This window comes from Esox lucius, chromosome 19, assembly GCF_011004845.1.
Source record: "Esox lucius isolate fEsoLuc1 chromosome 19, fEsoLuc1.pri, whole genome shotgun sequence".
NCBI classification, from domain to species: domain Eukaryota; kingdom Metazoa; phylum Chordata; class Actinopteri; order Esociformes; family Esocidae; genus Esox; species Esox lucius.
In genome coordinates, this window is record NC_047587.1 from 16,343,574 (window position 1) to 16,360,324 (window position 16,751).

Below are 16,751 nucleotides of genomic sequence, written 5' to 3' on the forward strand. Positions count from 1 at the left end.
TGGTTGAGATGCCAGAAAGAAGACTTTACTGTGCCAATGCCACAAAAAAGCCTGGTTACAATATGCCCGACAACACCTTGACACACCTCACAGCTTCTGGCACACTGTAATTTGGAGTGATGAGACCAAAATAGAGCTTTATGGTCACAACCATAAGCGCTATGTTTGGAGAGGGGTTAACAAGGCCTATAGTGAACAGAATACCATCCCCATTGTGAAGGATGGTGGTGGCTCACTGATGTTTTGGGGGGGTGTGAGCTCTAAAGGCACTGGGAATCTTGTGACAATTGATGGCAAGATGAATGCAGCATGTTATCAGAAAATACTGGCAGACAATTTGCATTCTTCCGGACAAAAGCTGCGCATGGGACGCTCTTGGACTTTTCAACATGACAAGGACACTAAGCACAAGGCCAAGTTGACCCTCCAGGTGGTTACAGTAGAAAAAAGTGAAGGTTCTGGTGTGGCGACTCTGGGAGATCTCAAACATGTGGTTCATGCTAGACGACCAAAGACTTTCCTTGACCTGGAGGCATTTTGCCAAGATGAATGGGCAGCTATTCCACCTGAAAGAATCCGGGGCCTCATAGACAACTATTACAAAAGACTGCACGCTGTCATTGATGCTAAAGGGTTTCCAATACAAAACCAGTCCAACAAAATGAATAAAAACAATTGTATTTTTCAAGCTATAGATACTAAGAACATCTTTTCCACAGTTCACAGACAGGATGCTGACGCAGAATAAATATGACCCTATTGTCTTCTTGGGCACATGTTTTTTTTACCTGATAAAATAAAACATGTTGCTATGTGTCTGAACATGCCAGCATAATCTCTAGAAATATTTTACAGTCCATAATATCATCTTATGTTTATTGATAAACTAATAATTTTTCATAATGTGTAACAAAACAGACAAAGGCCCAGAAAAGGTGTTTTGGGCCATGGAAGGTGTTTTTTTAAAGGAAGTGGTAGAGAAGGACAGGGAAAAATCAAAAGCAAACAACCTCTTTGGGTGGTTTCGTTGACTTCCGGCAGCCTCATCGTGACAGTTTGGGAGGAATGGAGGCAGGTGGTTGTTAATTAGAAGGTCTCTCCATCTTTTTGTCCTGCCTGTCTTTCTGCAATCACATCCTTGGCTTCTCATTTGGCAGTTGTGAATACTGTTAATGACTGGCAATCAAGATCTGAGTTGGTTTTTTCTAGACCCTTGCAGTATTTTTGTTGTGTATAAACTCAGATCAGAAGGGATCCATTGGTTTGATCTACCTTCCACTCAGTTCCTGAAAAGGAACATGTTTATCTGAAATAGCACTGAAAAACATTAAGTACTTTAGATTGGGTGTACTCAAGGTCACTTAAGTAAATATTATGCACAAAAGCTTGTTCACTAAAGTCTTTGAAGTATCTTTTAATGATGAAGCAAGGTTTAGCTCTAAGAAACCTTACATATCTGATACAGCCAAAAGGACACTGGTCACTAATATTTATAGAGAAAATAATCTCAGACAGCACATCCCTCTGGTGTATCTGTAATCACATTTTATACAGTTGGAGGCCAATGGTTAGGTAATTCTTTCCATGCAATAATTGACTTTAAATGTCTGTGTTTTAAAATAAAATATCAAACAGAATAACATTTCTATGTACCATTTGCAATTCAGAAATATGAGATTGAATACTTTTTGAACGAAGGGAAGAGTATGCACTTATTTGATGCTGTGTCCCATTGAACTTGCTTATTCTACATTTTATCCGCTGGCTATAGTAAATCCAACTTGGATTACAACCATTGACTTGAAGGAGGCCTAATTAAATGTGCAAATTTACCCCAGCACAAAGTTGTTACTCTTGTGGGTTTCCCAATGGGCAGTTATGTCCCCACAGATGCGTCAAACTCTTTGCTATTTCTACTGTTACAATCAAAAAATGTTATCACTCAAACTGTTTTGTCTTAGTGTAGAATGCTTGCATTGTCCAGAACCTGTTGTAAACACCCACCAAGTTTCAAGGTTTATTTGTCAATTGCATCGAATAAGACAGCGTCATCCTGCACAATGTTCTTAAATTCTTGTGACATGGCACCAACAACCACTGTACATAGTGAGAGAGAAGAACATAGCCAGACAAAAAATAATAATATAAAGCAACAATATACATAACACTGTAAACTAGCAACAATCTGGGTAGTATTACTGAACATTTAGATATGGCAAGTATGGCAGTAATGTACTTTAGTGTGAACTAGCAGCAATTGGTAGAATAGTATAGATAAATGAGTGTAATAAGCTTTTGAATGGTGGCATAGCACACTACAACTACGTACTGAGAATGAAAGAAGAAAAATGTATACACAGCAAAAATACAGCAAGACAATAAAGCAATAATGTACAAAACACAGCAGTCCAAAAAGAGTACTGTAAACTAGCAATAATATTAGTAGTAGTATTGCCTGTTATACATATGGCAAGTATGGCAGTAATATACATAAAAATAAACTAGCTTCAGTTTTTGAAAGAATAGGATGGGGAGTATGAACAGTATGGTAGAAGTATTGACTATAGACATATTTGAGTGTAATATGCTAATGAATGGTAAATGCAAAATAATATTTAAATGCACCTGAAACGACATCAGAGCATCTGGGAAGTTTGTGTGTGATCAGTATGATTGTGGATCAGTGTTACTGCATGATGATCTGAGGGAAATGTGGCAAGTTAAATTAAAATGTGGCTAGTTAAATTCAAATTCTACCCGCCAAAATCTACCTGCAGTTAGATGGGATGTTGGTATTGCTCTGGCAGGAATAAAGAGCACGGAGCCAGGGGCAGACAGCTCTGCGAGGCAGGAGGTCAACGTTGAGGCCGAGCAGTGCCTCCTAGACACGTTCCAGGGCCCCTCTGTCACGCAGAGCAGTCTTCCGTCATTACCTGCTTGGTCAGTGCCTGAGTGTATTTGATTTAGGATTCATTTTCTTTGCTCCTATGAAGATATATACTTTGCTTTCTGTCAACCTGCTGGCCTGAGTAGTTGTATGACTACATTTTTATTTAATTCTTCAAACCACTCTCTTTGGTACTGGGTTGTCATTTCAGCTGTCCTGGAGTGCGTGATCAGTAACATCGTGATTAAACCGGCCGTGTCAATGCGTCTGTGTACGCAGTGACGCACACATTCATTTTGTCTGTGCCCATTAAACACCATGATGACACAAAGTCCAAACAGTGAATCAATTCCATTAATTTAGGGGACAAGTTGAAACATACATATAACATTCAGAGACATTCTGATAGTGTCGCAGTTCGTAGAGGCAAGACCCAGCCACAGAGGTGTCATCAACTAAAGGTTGACTTGCTCCCCGTGCTTTCATAAGGACCACAATAACAACAAACAGCAAACAATGACATCTAACAATGACCCACAAGAAACACCAGGACAGGAGCAACTTAAGTAGGGACATGACAAGGGGTAAATTAGATGCAGGTGTAACTACTTAAAGAACATAGAAACAGTGCCCGGCTGTTACAGTACCACCCCATTGTGTGGCTCTAGCTGCATGGACAGACCAGGCGGCAGGACTTTGGCTCCCCTCCGTGGACCCCATAAGCCCCCCAAACATTTTATGTGGTTGCTTCTGGGCCGGTCACTGGTGTTGCTGCCGGGGTTGCCACTGGGCTGGCTCCAGGGCTGGCAGCTGAGCTGGCTCCATGGTTGGCAGCAGGACTGGCTGCAGGGTTGGTCAGCCTTCCCGAAGGTGACAGTAGAGTTACTCCTCCTCGGAATCAGAATCCAGCCATCCGAGGAGCTCCCCTACAGCTCACCTCTACTGTGACCTTTTCAGTTGAATCATTCTATCACGGTTCACAGAGGCAGGACCCAGGCAGAGGTGTCATCAACAAGGTTATTTTATTTAAAGGCCGTGCCAAGCTGTTACAGCCAGGTTGCAGTTGCTAGCACATTTGACTTAGAGCAGCAGATTCACTGCATTAAATGCATATTCCTTTCTTGTACTGGATCTTTGCAGAATGTTGACTTTGACTCATTACAAATATTTCTGTACTCTGAGGATAAATCTACAGATATCAATTTAAGTATATTTTATTAATCCCTTTAGTTCATCTTTCAGTGACCGACATGGTGTAGAATGTTAGTGTCGACCAATGAGAGTAGGACTTGCAGCATGTTGAGCACTTGATATAAAACCAAGTTTCACGCTTGTCACATTACTCAGTTTAGATATACATTCTTATTGGAATCTTTTTTACACATGCAATTGCCCATTTCAACGCCTGTGTTGAGGATGGTTATGTGTAAGTTTCTGCTCTATAAATGCTGCAATATTTGTATTCCATTGTTAAATCTTTTATCATATATTTACTGTGTACAGTATTTACCTTTAGGTCTGTTTACCTAATGGTAAACACAAAAAATAAATGAATTAGGTTACAGACTAACATATGACATCAACATTTCAAGTGTTATTTGAACACGTGGACAGAACAACGACCACAGCCTCGTATGTAAATGTAGTATTCACTACATCTATGGCTTGAATGGAAACCCTATATGCAAACCTGACAAAACACCAAAGCCGTCTATCTCTCAGGATGTGCTGTATTGTTGACTGATTACCACGAACACTCTACTCCTACCATCCTCTATTACAAGGGCACATTGAAGGTAAGTGATCAGCTGAACAGAGTGACTGTCAAGGACTCAGCAGGATAGTGAAAGGTGTCTGGAAGCTCGGTGAAAAGGGGTTGGAAAAATTAGGGAGTAAGGAAGGGAAGGTGTGAATATAATTCTGGAACTGCCCAGTGCTGTACCTGTACTCTGTCTCCTCCTCTCCCTCTCGATAGCCCCCATGCCCTTCCTCTCCCTTCCTCCTCTCCCCCTTCTCCAGCAGGGAAGCCAGCCGCCACGTCCATCATCTTGACTCCAATGCCCCTGTAACATCTGTTCATTAGTCCTGACAGATGAAAGAGCAGAACGGTAAAGAGGGGATGAGGTGAATAGCAGAGAGGACATTCTGACTCTATCATTCTTTTCCCAATTAATGAGGTGCCCAGGTTGTATGGTAGCATCTATGCGTATGTGGCTGGGTGATGATTCCCCCCACTGTGTCCATGTGTGATATTAACATCACAGCTGTGTCCACAGGTAGAAAGACAGGAATGGGGGAGAGGTAATACAGGTATTTGCCTGGTCCATCCTATTTACCCCTGCACAGCCTGAAGGTCTTCCTGCCACTTACATTGTTTTGTCTGCCCCCTCCAGAAAAAAAACAGGAAAATAAACCCACCTTAGAAAATAAACCCACCAGAAGAAGCCTGACATAGCAGGGAGTCACAACAGAATATAGAACATATTCACACACAAATGCAGACCACTCAGCCCTTATACAAAACTTGCATAGAAATCCCCCATTCTAAAAAACACTGCTCAAAAAAATTAAGGGAACACTTAAATCTCCTGACAACGTCTGGGCATGCTCCTGATGAGACAGCAGATGGTGTCCTGGGGGATCTCCTCCCAGATCTGGATCAGGGCATCAGTGAGCTCCTGGACAGTCTGTGGTGCTACTTCGAGGTGTCAGATGCACCGATACATAACGTCTCAGAGGTTCTGAATTGGATTCTGGGGAACATGAGGGCCAGTCAATGGCATCAATGCCTTTGTCATCCAGGATCTGCCTACACACTCTGGCCACATGAGGCCGGGCATTGTCATGCACCAGGAGAAACCCAGGGCCCACTGCACCAGCGTAAGGTCTGACAATGGGTCTGAGGATTTCATCCTGTTACCTAACAGCAGTCAGGGTACTGTAGGGTAGCACGTGGAGGTCTCTACGACCCTCCAAGTATATGCCTCCTCAGACCATCACTGACCCACCGCCAAACCGGTCAGGCTGGATGATGTTGCAGGCAGCATAACGTTCACCATGGCATCTCCAGACTCTTTCACATTTGTCATATGTGCTCAGTGTGAACCTGCTCTCTTCCATTTAGAGAACGGGGCGCCAATCGCTGACCTGCCAATTCTGGTATTTCCCGGTGAGAGCCAATCGAGCTGTACAGTGCTGGGCTGCGAGCACAAGTCCCACTAGAGGATCTCGGGCCCTCATGCCACCCTCAACGAGTTGGTTTTTGACAGTTTGCCATGGATGAACAGTTAATAAATGCTAGCTTGAAAGGCAATAAGAATGTGGGAAATGATACCTCACATTGTCATTTTCATTTGCAAAGCCCAAGCCGAACTACTGCGCCATGATGTCATGTAGGACACTATGGAAAAAGAAGTCTATATAAACATTAATCATGTGATATTTATTCCTGACCAGCATGCGGCACCACTGTGCAGTGAGTTTAGAGAGTTAACCGTTTTTCAGCCCAATTTGACAAAAGCCTTGAATGCTTTAGAATGCCTTGATTTCCCATCACCAGTAAATGGACATTCCTTTATTGGTTTCAAAAACATCAACAAAAACCAGGGAAGCGAGAATAGCCACAAAGCACAATGATCCACAACTCAGATTACAAAAAGGCAACTTAAATAGGATCCCCAATTAGAGAACCCAGGGCAGCTTCCTCTAATTGGGGACCAACAAAACTAAACATAGAGATGCCTAGATGACATCCATGCAGTCAGGCCCAGACACCTGGACTGGATGAATAAAATTTGAACCTATTGTTTTAACTTTATGTTATTATAACTTTATTTTAAGTCAATTAAGAAAAAAAATATATATACATTTACAATGATGGCCTGGCAGGAAGCAAAAGGCCTCCTGCAGGTTATGGGTGCTGGGATGAAATAAAAAGACATATCACCAGGCTTGGAATTTCGTCATTTTAGGGGCAACGCCATTTGGTGTTTAGGGCACAAAGGCCACATGCCAGGGCACAAAGGCCATTGAGGGAAATAAGAGGATTTGGAGCTTGCAAATAAACAACATAAATTGCTGACAATGCATAAAAACATACATTATTCACATTCTTTTATATCATATTTTAAAAACAACTTATTATAACTGATAATAACTAATACTGGCACAAAATGCTTTGTGGGCAGTGGTAACACTATTTGAGACCTTAAAGATCAAGAAAGCCAGTTGGTTATTAACACATTTTGACAATACCTTAAAAATACAAGGCAAAAATAAATCACCCCTTTAAATAAAAAATGCACTGTGGCTGCCGTCCCGCCCTCTGATATTGTAAGACTATGACCCTTTTCTCTGGGTAACAAATGTGTACAAATCCAGACATTTCCTAGTGATAAGGAAAGGCTATGAGAAAATGTAATTGTTGTTTATCAGCTTTTAAAGTTTCAGATACATTAGGATCTCTCTTTATTTCAATATTTTAAGATAATGAAAATGAATTTCAGAGATAAATATGTTTTAAAACAAATCAAGCAATTCAGAAAATCATAATTAATAACAATCATAATAAAATGTTGACACTTGTAGCATAATGTAAACTGGCAGTGCACAGGAGAGTCAAAGAAAAGAGATCAGGGAAACGCAGTTCAGAGAGCCACTGTGTACAATATGCATCAAGGATATGTAATCAAGGTAAATTGTTAGCCATATTAACACACCATCATTAACTTTGATTAAGAAGCATCTGCACTCCTATATACAAACCACACTGAATACACTTGTGAAGGAACGCATGAAGACATGATAAAGAGATAGAGGGAACATCAATCTGTGCTCTGCATGCCATGAATTTGATTTTATCATGGCAGGAGGCAGGTCACACCGCCGGGCCCCTTGACAAACACAGTGGACTGGAAAGGGATTAGAAAGAAAGGTCAGGAAAGCAAGAGTGAGAGGAAGGTGAATTAAGTCATCACATGCTATCTGAAGTTCAAACACAGACCCTTCCACCCACACTCCTTTAGCCTTATCTCCTTGGCAGCAGACACACTGGTGGCTCACAGTTTATTGGACAGGCACAAGCGTATCCTGATTCTTTTTTTTTGCAGATAATAGATGTTACTTTCTTAACAGGTCTCAGTATTGTTTCACAGACAATAACATGACGGTACTTTCCTGATATACATTAGTATCTCAAGGTTTTGATAAACAATTATTGCACCCACTTCTACAGTCAAACACTCCCAGAAAGTGGTTCCAGTGACCTGGGTAATGATTCTTAATTATTATCCAGGTGGTTCAAACCCTGACTGTCTGAAAGCTTTGTTATATGAGGCTGTATACCACAGGTATGACAAAATTGTTTATTTTCCAAATGCAGTGGCCGGTTTAAACTGCAAAAAACCCACATTGGGGATTTGTGATGAATTGCCTTCATAGCACTGATAAGTGGTGTATTCTAGCATATATGGTTGCATTGTGCATAAAAACAATTCTTGATCATGGTGTATTGGCAATGTCATACCACACCTCCGTGTGCCTTATCGCTTAAATAACCACCATTCTGCCTGTGACTCACACAAATAATGAAAACTTTAAGAATGACAAGACCTTCACATTAAAATAGCTTGTCACAATTGAAGAATACTATGACCTACAGTGATCCAATGATATAAGCTACTGGCCCCAATGCACATTTGCCACTGCAAACATATCTTTCAGCAAAACTCTGCTCGGCTCAATATCCCTACCTGTATTCCATAACAGATAGGCATACCTCATAACCACCCCAATTACATTTCTGTAACTGAAAGGGGTCAATTTGTCAGAGCAACAAGAAGTAGCAGACAACAAATCTGAATGCACACAGCGGCATGGGCAAAGGTCTAAAAAACAAAACTGCATGATCCTCCGAGTTTAAACAATACAGGAATATCTGTGTGGTCAGGCTGTGATTCAAACTGTTTGGGCATGGGGAGTATACGATGGGTATTGAGAAAGCTTTGATTAATTGCTAAGTTCAGTTCCATGACAATGTGAAACCTGAGGCAGCTTCTTTTCCTGCTTTTTGGTCCACTTCAGCACTATAACTACTAAATGAATGCAGTCAAGAATAATCTTTCTATGGGGACAGCTGAAGATCCTTTTGAATTTGTATATAATGCCCATGTCCAATAAAATTACAATAATTTCAAACAGTGTTTGGCTTTCAACATCGGGCTCAAAAGTCCTTTTTGGAACGTTTTCTTCAGGATATGTAACACACATCCAACCAAATTACAATTGCAATAATTTACTAGTAACCCTACTACTACAATCCTGAATAATTGTTCGTGTCTAAACACCACATTCTAAAATGTATTTAAATTGGTAAATGTGGCTTGCTAAGTGTAAGCTCTTATGCATTTCCAAAACTAAGAATGTTGAAGACAAAATATTGGCTGGATATCAACCGCATGTTTCCCATTGGTCTCCTCCCTCCTGTTCTCTGTCTCTCGAGTTCTACAGTACTCAGAACCCCTCTTGATGTATAACCTCCCTCCCAACACAATACCAGTGTAGCTGCCTTCTCCTCAAGCTCTCTGTTCAGCTCTCCTCAGCCGCTGTTGTTTCCCGTTCAGGTGAATGGTCTAAGCTGAGTCATACCCAATGCATTTCTTAGACACCCTGTATGATGAGACAGAGAGAAAGGAGGGCAAAGCATGAGAAGGGGTGGAATACAAATATGATGCACTCCCTTGTGTGATCGTTAGAGGCAGTGTTGTCTTCAGACAAAAGGAAGCATGCACTATGGAGAGAGAGGGAAAGAGAAAGAAAGAAGTGGAGAAAGAAAAAAGGTGCCACATACAACGAGAAAGGGTTATATCACTTGTTTAATTTAAGAAGAAACACATAACATTTTAACATGAAACACAAGGGTTATTTAATCAGAACCTGGGGGTCTTCATCAATTTAAATAAATGATATATGAAATACATACTCCAGTATCCAAAGTATTACATTCATATCAAAATATTTTGTAAAACATGATTATGTTCAATATGAACATATGACCAGGGCTGTTTCCACAGCAACCTGGCTATGGTTGCAAGGGCGGTGACCAGGGAAGGATGCTTTATGCTTGCTGTTAGCCACTTGACCATCAGCCAAAAACATTTGCCTTTACTTTTTATAAACAATCTAGGTTAAATGTTCAGTTTGAAAGGTTAACAATGTGTTAGTTCTGTCGTCATTTTACTTTCTCACACCAGGACCCTAGCTAGACACAAATTAATCTATTCAACCCTGACCAGCAGAAGGTAAGGTGCGTTATGCATTCTCATTGCAATTTTTGTAATTTTAACATGAAGGAGAACTATCACCTCCTGGTGAATATAGCAGTTATAGAAGCTTGGCTTTAGATACAATTATCTGGCAAAGGTTATCTTACTGTAGAAAAGGACAAAACTTATGTGCCACCAGGCAGAAATGGTAGTTATTGTAGTGTTAAATCTAAACCAGACAACTTACACATGATTGTTGGAAAGAAATGCTGTCGACCTGCTAAACCTGGGGCACCAGAACCTACATACACATTCAACCGGCTTTCCCCATTCAAATCAGAGGCAATTGTCTCTTGTGGGGTTTGAGAGGCAGACAGTTCCTACTGGCAGCCCTGAAAACCGTAATCATGGGTGGCTCCACTACCCAAGAAATCAGCCAATGATCCTACATTGTTTATCAGGGGGCAGGGATACCGACACAGAACAATCTATGGTTGTTGATGGTGTCAAAAACTGACATGTATAGAGATATTTCTGGCACCAACAATGTTAGGATGAAACACTGAATGGTTACAAAGCAGAACCGAGCATCAGCATGTAAACTAGCTAGAAAGATGTGTCGGCATCGACTAATTGTCTCCTACTCCCTCCCAGTTAGAGGTTGTGATGAGATCTACAGCAGACTCACATAACTCATTTATGGCTTAAAATTGAGTTCTGCCCGTCGCAGGAGATAAGCTCTCTTTCTGGGACTCATTCATAAAAAAAGATGATGAATTCCATAACAAGTAGCCAATATTTCCAGGTACCGACCTTGAAGCTGATGAGTAACCTACGAGCTACGACCACCACATGCGTAATGCAATGTCGATGGAACACCCGCATGAAAAATGGCTGGAGCCTGTTGGCTTGCGTTTCGCTCCTTGAGTGATGGCCTGATGTTCTGTTCAAGAATTTCTTGGTATACTTTAGAATTCATGGTTCCCTTAAAGATGCAGCCCCAAATATATATTAAAGGTCCAGTGGAGGAAAAGCAGACCCAGATCATGACATTCCCACCATCATTCTTGACTATTGAGCTCATGTTCTTTTGGTGGTGGGCAGTGTTGGGTTTTTGCCCAGATATGGGGCTGCAAAGTCAAAATTACCATCTGTAGATGCACTACAGATATTGATGATATCAAGAGGCAAATAAAAAGTAATCGTGTTAGTGTAAGGGCTAGCGAAACGGTTAAGTTTCAAGATAGGAAGAGGCTTAAGGTTAGGTTTAGAGTTAGTAGACAGTTAATTTAAATGTTATTAAAAGTCTGTAGATGATCTGTAAAGAATCTACAGCAGGGCTGCCCAGTCCTGTTCCTGGAGATCTACTGTCCTGTAGTTTTTCCTCTTCAACCCCATTTGTGACTAACCTGATTGACCAATTCATACAGATAATTATTAGAATAATAAATTAAATCAATATGAACCAGATCGCCTGGAATCCATATTGTAATGTTATTTACAATTTGGATTTAAATATAATACTAAAAAAAGAGAAATCAATACATGCTATTAATTAGTTTAGGAAGATATGATATCCTGCTTAGACAGAACATTTTATAATAAAAAATAACAAATTGAATTACCTGTGTTTTGTAACCAAGGTATGTGCCATGGGAAAGAAAGGTATGCGCTCATTTAGCAAACATTATATATTTATGAGACACACATTAGGGCTGTCTATTTTTTCTCTCTGCTGCATCCACAGATGAACCAGCTATTTGGCAAATACATAATGAATGCAATCAGGGACACCTTACATCCGGCCAAATCAGCCCATTTGGCGGTTACAGGAATATGATGTTAAGGTCACTGGCAGTCTGCATGGCTGAACAAAATGCCAAGCATGGTGACACCACCATCACTGTTTGGTCTGTTATAGAAAACACCTGACACCCAATGTCCACAGACAATGGTAAGAGAAAGGTCAGCCTTTATGACAAATGCATACTAAGAAGGGATCTTAGACACAGATATATGCATTATGCGTATAGATGGATCTCATTTGTTTAAGTCTGAATATGTGCAGACAGGTTGATCAGGCCCAGTCTAATCACTTCGGGAGGATGACATTCCAACTGCTAACAGTCGATCATTTAAAAATTAATCTTTTCCCTCTCATTTTGTTTTACCTTGGAAGCATCAACTCATCATCACCATCATTGTAATTACCGTTCATGTCGTCATAATCCTAAACACATTAAGACATCATTTATTTTGCTTGACAAAAGCTGGGCCCCTGCTACCGAAGCTCTCTCACTAACTAATTTACTTTGTTGTAGGCAACATTATAGCTGCTTAATTCACAAACGAGGAAGCAGTGATGCATTTTTGATGATCAAATGTTTATAATTAGTTTTATTTATTCCATTATGGTTTTTGAGGAAAAAATTAATCAAGCAAAAATGCCAATCAGTTGCAATTAGTGACTGTTACAAAGAATAAATGGGCTTTAGATTTAATCAGTATTTGCAAAGTCACAGTTTGGATTATTAGTCATTTAAATGGTGAGGGCTACTCTCATGCAAAATCAAAGGTTGACCCATGTGTATTGAAATATCGTGGATATGGATTTACTAAATGGGATATAGAGCCAGAGCATTGCAGTTTCGATAAGACCAGCTATTTCTGTTCTGAAACTCTGCCAAATCCCAAATCATTATCCACTGTGAATCACCTAAAAAAAGAGACATTTTGAAATAAGTGCATAAAATAGCTTTTTTTTGCAGGTCTGTACCTCAGTCACAATTCGGTGAAGCTTTAGGTCTGTTCTGTTTTGGCAGTTGGCTCAATCCTGAGTAGATCACTTGGGAGACTATTGCAATGCAAAGGGTGTGACTGTAGGGCTGTCACAATTATGACATTTTAGTTGACGATTAATTGTAACAAATAATTTTGATTAACAGTGTAATTGTTTATATTTTAAATGTTATGCCACTATTATTGTAAAAATATACATGAAAGATCCAGAGATGATTCATCAGATTTGTGAAGTATCAGACATTTTTTACATTATATTATTAATTGTATTCATTAGTTTCAGCCTAAAACACTGTTAAATGACAGTAAAGGCATGGGGGGATCAGAATAAGTAACTGAAACTAAACTTGAATATGGTTTCAAAAAATATCATACCATATCCAAGAAATGTTCTGCGTAAAAGTGTTTTTTTGCCTTTCCAACACATACATTTTCTGAATAGTGTCCCAGAATTCTGATTTGTGTTTGTGTATATTGAAGCTGAGAGTGTACTGATTACATATATATACAATACTTCATGATACCCGTTACAGAAATGAATATAGGACTCCAAATCTCCAAGTCGTGACATCCAGCTGAAAATCGCAGAGACCAACAAGGGTTTTAACAATTGCTGTTCACAAAACACTACTGCAAAGCAATGACAACGCCCAATGTACACCAAATGTGTAAAACTCGTTTCGTTGGTCAATGAAGCATTCCAAAAAGGTACGTTTCAAATGCAATGCTGCATTGGGGTGTATTTATAGTGTTACGCATGTGTTCAATATTGTCAACTCGTGCGTGGACATACTCTTGCATGGACATACTCTTGCATTGGTACAATGGATGTTCAAGTTCCATACGAAAGGAGTGGCACATTGCATAATCATAGCCAACAAGACATTGTGCAGGCTATTGTAAATATGACCATTTGCTAAACAAAATAATTCCAGTGGCTAGAATAGGCTACCTAACCAATCCAAAAACAAATTAGGTTGATAGATAACAACAGTCAGTTAGCTTTGTATCAACTACTGGACAATGCTAACCATTCCGCTCTGGCTTAGCTGAATCACTAGCACCTACTTTCCACAGCTTATAGTATCACAGTTAACTGACCAATCCTGCTCCAGGCAGCATTTTTAGCATTGATGTTTGGGTAGCAATATGCACCTTGGTCATATAGAGCAGGTCCTCTAGAGACTGCGAAAATAATATCCTCCATGCTTCCAACCGTATTGACTTGCGAAAGCATATCTGCGTCAAGTTCGAAAAAATACGCAAAGGACACCAAACTAAATGTTGGCGCTAAATGTTGACTCATTTGATCGACATCAGGCGTAACATTTCCCTGCGCATCGTTTCACTTCTCGCGCAGCTGCAAATAGTATAGCTATAGCCTAGTTATTTGAAACAGCCTTCCTTACCAAGCAAAACGTTTCAACGTTTTATATGCAATGGGACAATATATTTCTATCCATACATTTTAATGCGCATTATCAAATCAGAAAAAAAGGATGTAAATAACAAAATTCGACTTACAATATTAGTACAAATATTTTACACCAGCGGCGAAGCAGGGGGGTGGCTAATTGGGCTTAAGCCCCGAATGTTTTGTCAAAAGCCCCGAATCTTTGAGTTTTTTAAAAATAACTTCGACTTTGTTTCATTTCCTCTCAGTCTTTCTGACTGGAGCGGCAAAAAAATTCAACAAAAGCTCTAGTGGACGGTAATGCACCGCGCATCACTCAGCTTGTTTACCAACTGCTAATAAATACTAACAAAGAAGAATATAAATCTTCTTCGTCGTTAACTTGTCATCAGGGGCTGGCGGGCTGTTGTCATGTTGTATGTTTCATCGGTGTCGCGAGCTTACTGGCTAACCGACTGAAGTTATGGATATAACAACGTTTTTTATACGGAACAGGAACACTAGTTACATACCTCACCTATAGAGTGATTAAGAAGCAGCGTCAGACGAACCGAGGACAAGTGTTGCAGTTTTGTGAATCCGCTGTTGTAACACTTGAGTAAAGTGACTGTATTGCTGGCTAGCTAACGAATTAACATTATTAGCTGTTATTAAGAGAAATTAGTTGCTAATAGAGATGGGCGGATGATTTGTCATGTACACAGGGGGGTAGGGCACTCGTAAAACCGAAACACACAGCTTGTATCAAATGCTAAGTAATATCAGTGCATGTTTTACAGGGACTGAGAAATATAGTGATAAAGAAAATCAGAAAGACATGAAAAAGTTTATTTCCTCCTGATGACAACAATTCCAAGTACAGATGCATCAAAATCACTGGAAAAGTGCCCCCCCCCCCATACTTTAATTTAAAAGTAATTATTTAATATATTCTACATTCATTACATAAAAAGTAAAATATTTCAAGCCTTTTATTGTTTTAATCATGATAAGGGCTTACTGTTCATGTAAATCAAAACTCCAGTACAAATTAGATTTTTAGAACAAATACCTTTTTATATGACCTGACAAGATCTCTAATCAGCTAATCAACTCAAAACAAAAAAAAAAAAAATTAATCTGTCATTCTTGTTCTGGTGGTGCAGCACAATGACCTTTTCCACAATATTCAAAATGTTTGAGATACGCCTGTAATAATGTAATAAACGTATTAGTATTTACATAATTAAAGGAATTGTTATGGTGAACAGTAATAATGAATAAATAGTAGCAGCAGAGTATTGCTAATTAAATGAATATCACTGTCCGCAATTTTATATGTAAGCTTTTTGGACAACGCATCATTATTTTACTGTAACATATTACACAATATCATCTATATTTAATGCAGATATTCAGAACAAAAAGTATACATATTCAATAATAAGACACACCAAATTACAATTTTACCTATGTAGGCTAACTTAAAAATAGTCAGATAATGGTTGCCTCTTTTTAGTTGCCAGGGGTGAAAATGAGTCATCCTTAAAATGTTTGGTGTTTTGGATTCATTACAGCTGGAGAACAATTAAATACAGAATAGCTCTACTGGGTGATTTAAAAATAATAATAATATTACTGAGTAACTATCATCATTTTCCCCAGATAGTGTATAGAATTTTAGGCATTCTATTATCTCAAACAGCCTGAAAAATAGTGCATTTAGCTGACGTAATTGGGAAAATAAATCTCCAACGGGGGAGCATTACCCTGGACCCCCCTAAGTTTGGGCTAAGCCCCGAATGTTTAGATCGTCTGGCTCCGCCCCTGTTTTACACACGCTTGAGCAACATAAGCGACTGAAACGCGTTTGTCTTAATAATGTTGAGAAATTACAGTGCTGTGAATAGCAAAACAATTCAAAACTAGATTTAAACATACTGAAATTAAGAAGAAAATGGGTTTTAGTAAATGATCTCCGCCTATAACTTTCCACAGAGCTGTCAAACACTCTTCTACTCCCATGCATGCTTGACATTCTAACTGGTGGAAAATGACATAATTTGCATGGTTTTTGATTTGACATTTCTAACATTGACCTAAAAAACCCTTATTCAGATTGGAAACATTAATCTAAATATTGTGCAAAAAGATTAGTTGTAAGTTTGATTTCTACGGGTGACCATTTAAACCCTCATGGAGCTTAAACCATTACCTGGAAAATTGTACTGTACACCTCATCCAACTTGTCTACACCCTGAAATGTGGCAGATAAGTGTACAAAATTAGAGCCTTATAAAATCTACCAACTAGTGCTTAGCCCTAAACTGTAATTGATCCCAGCAAATAGGAGTTTTTAATGATTGAATAAAATGAATCCATTTTGCGCAAGATAACAGCATCTATAGAA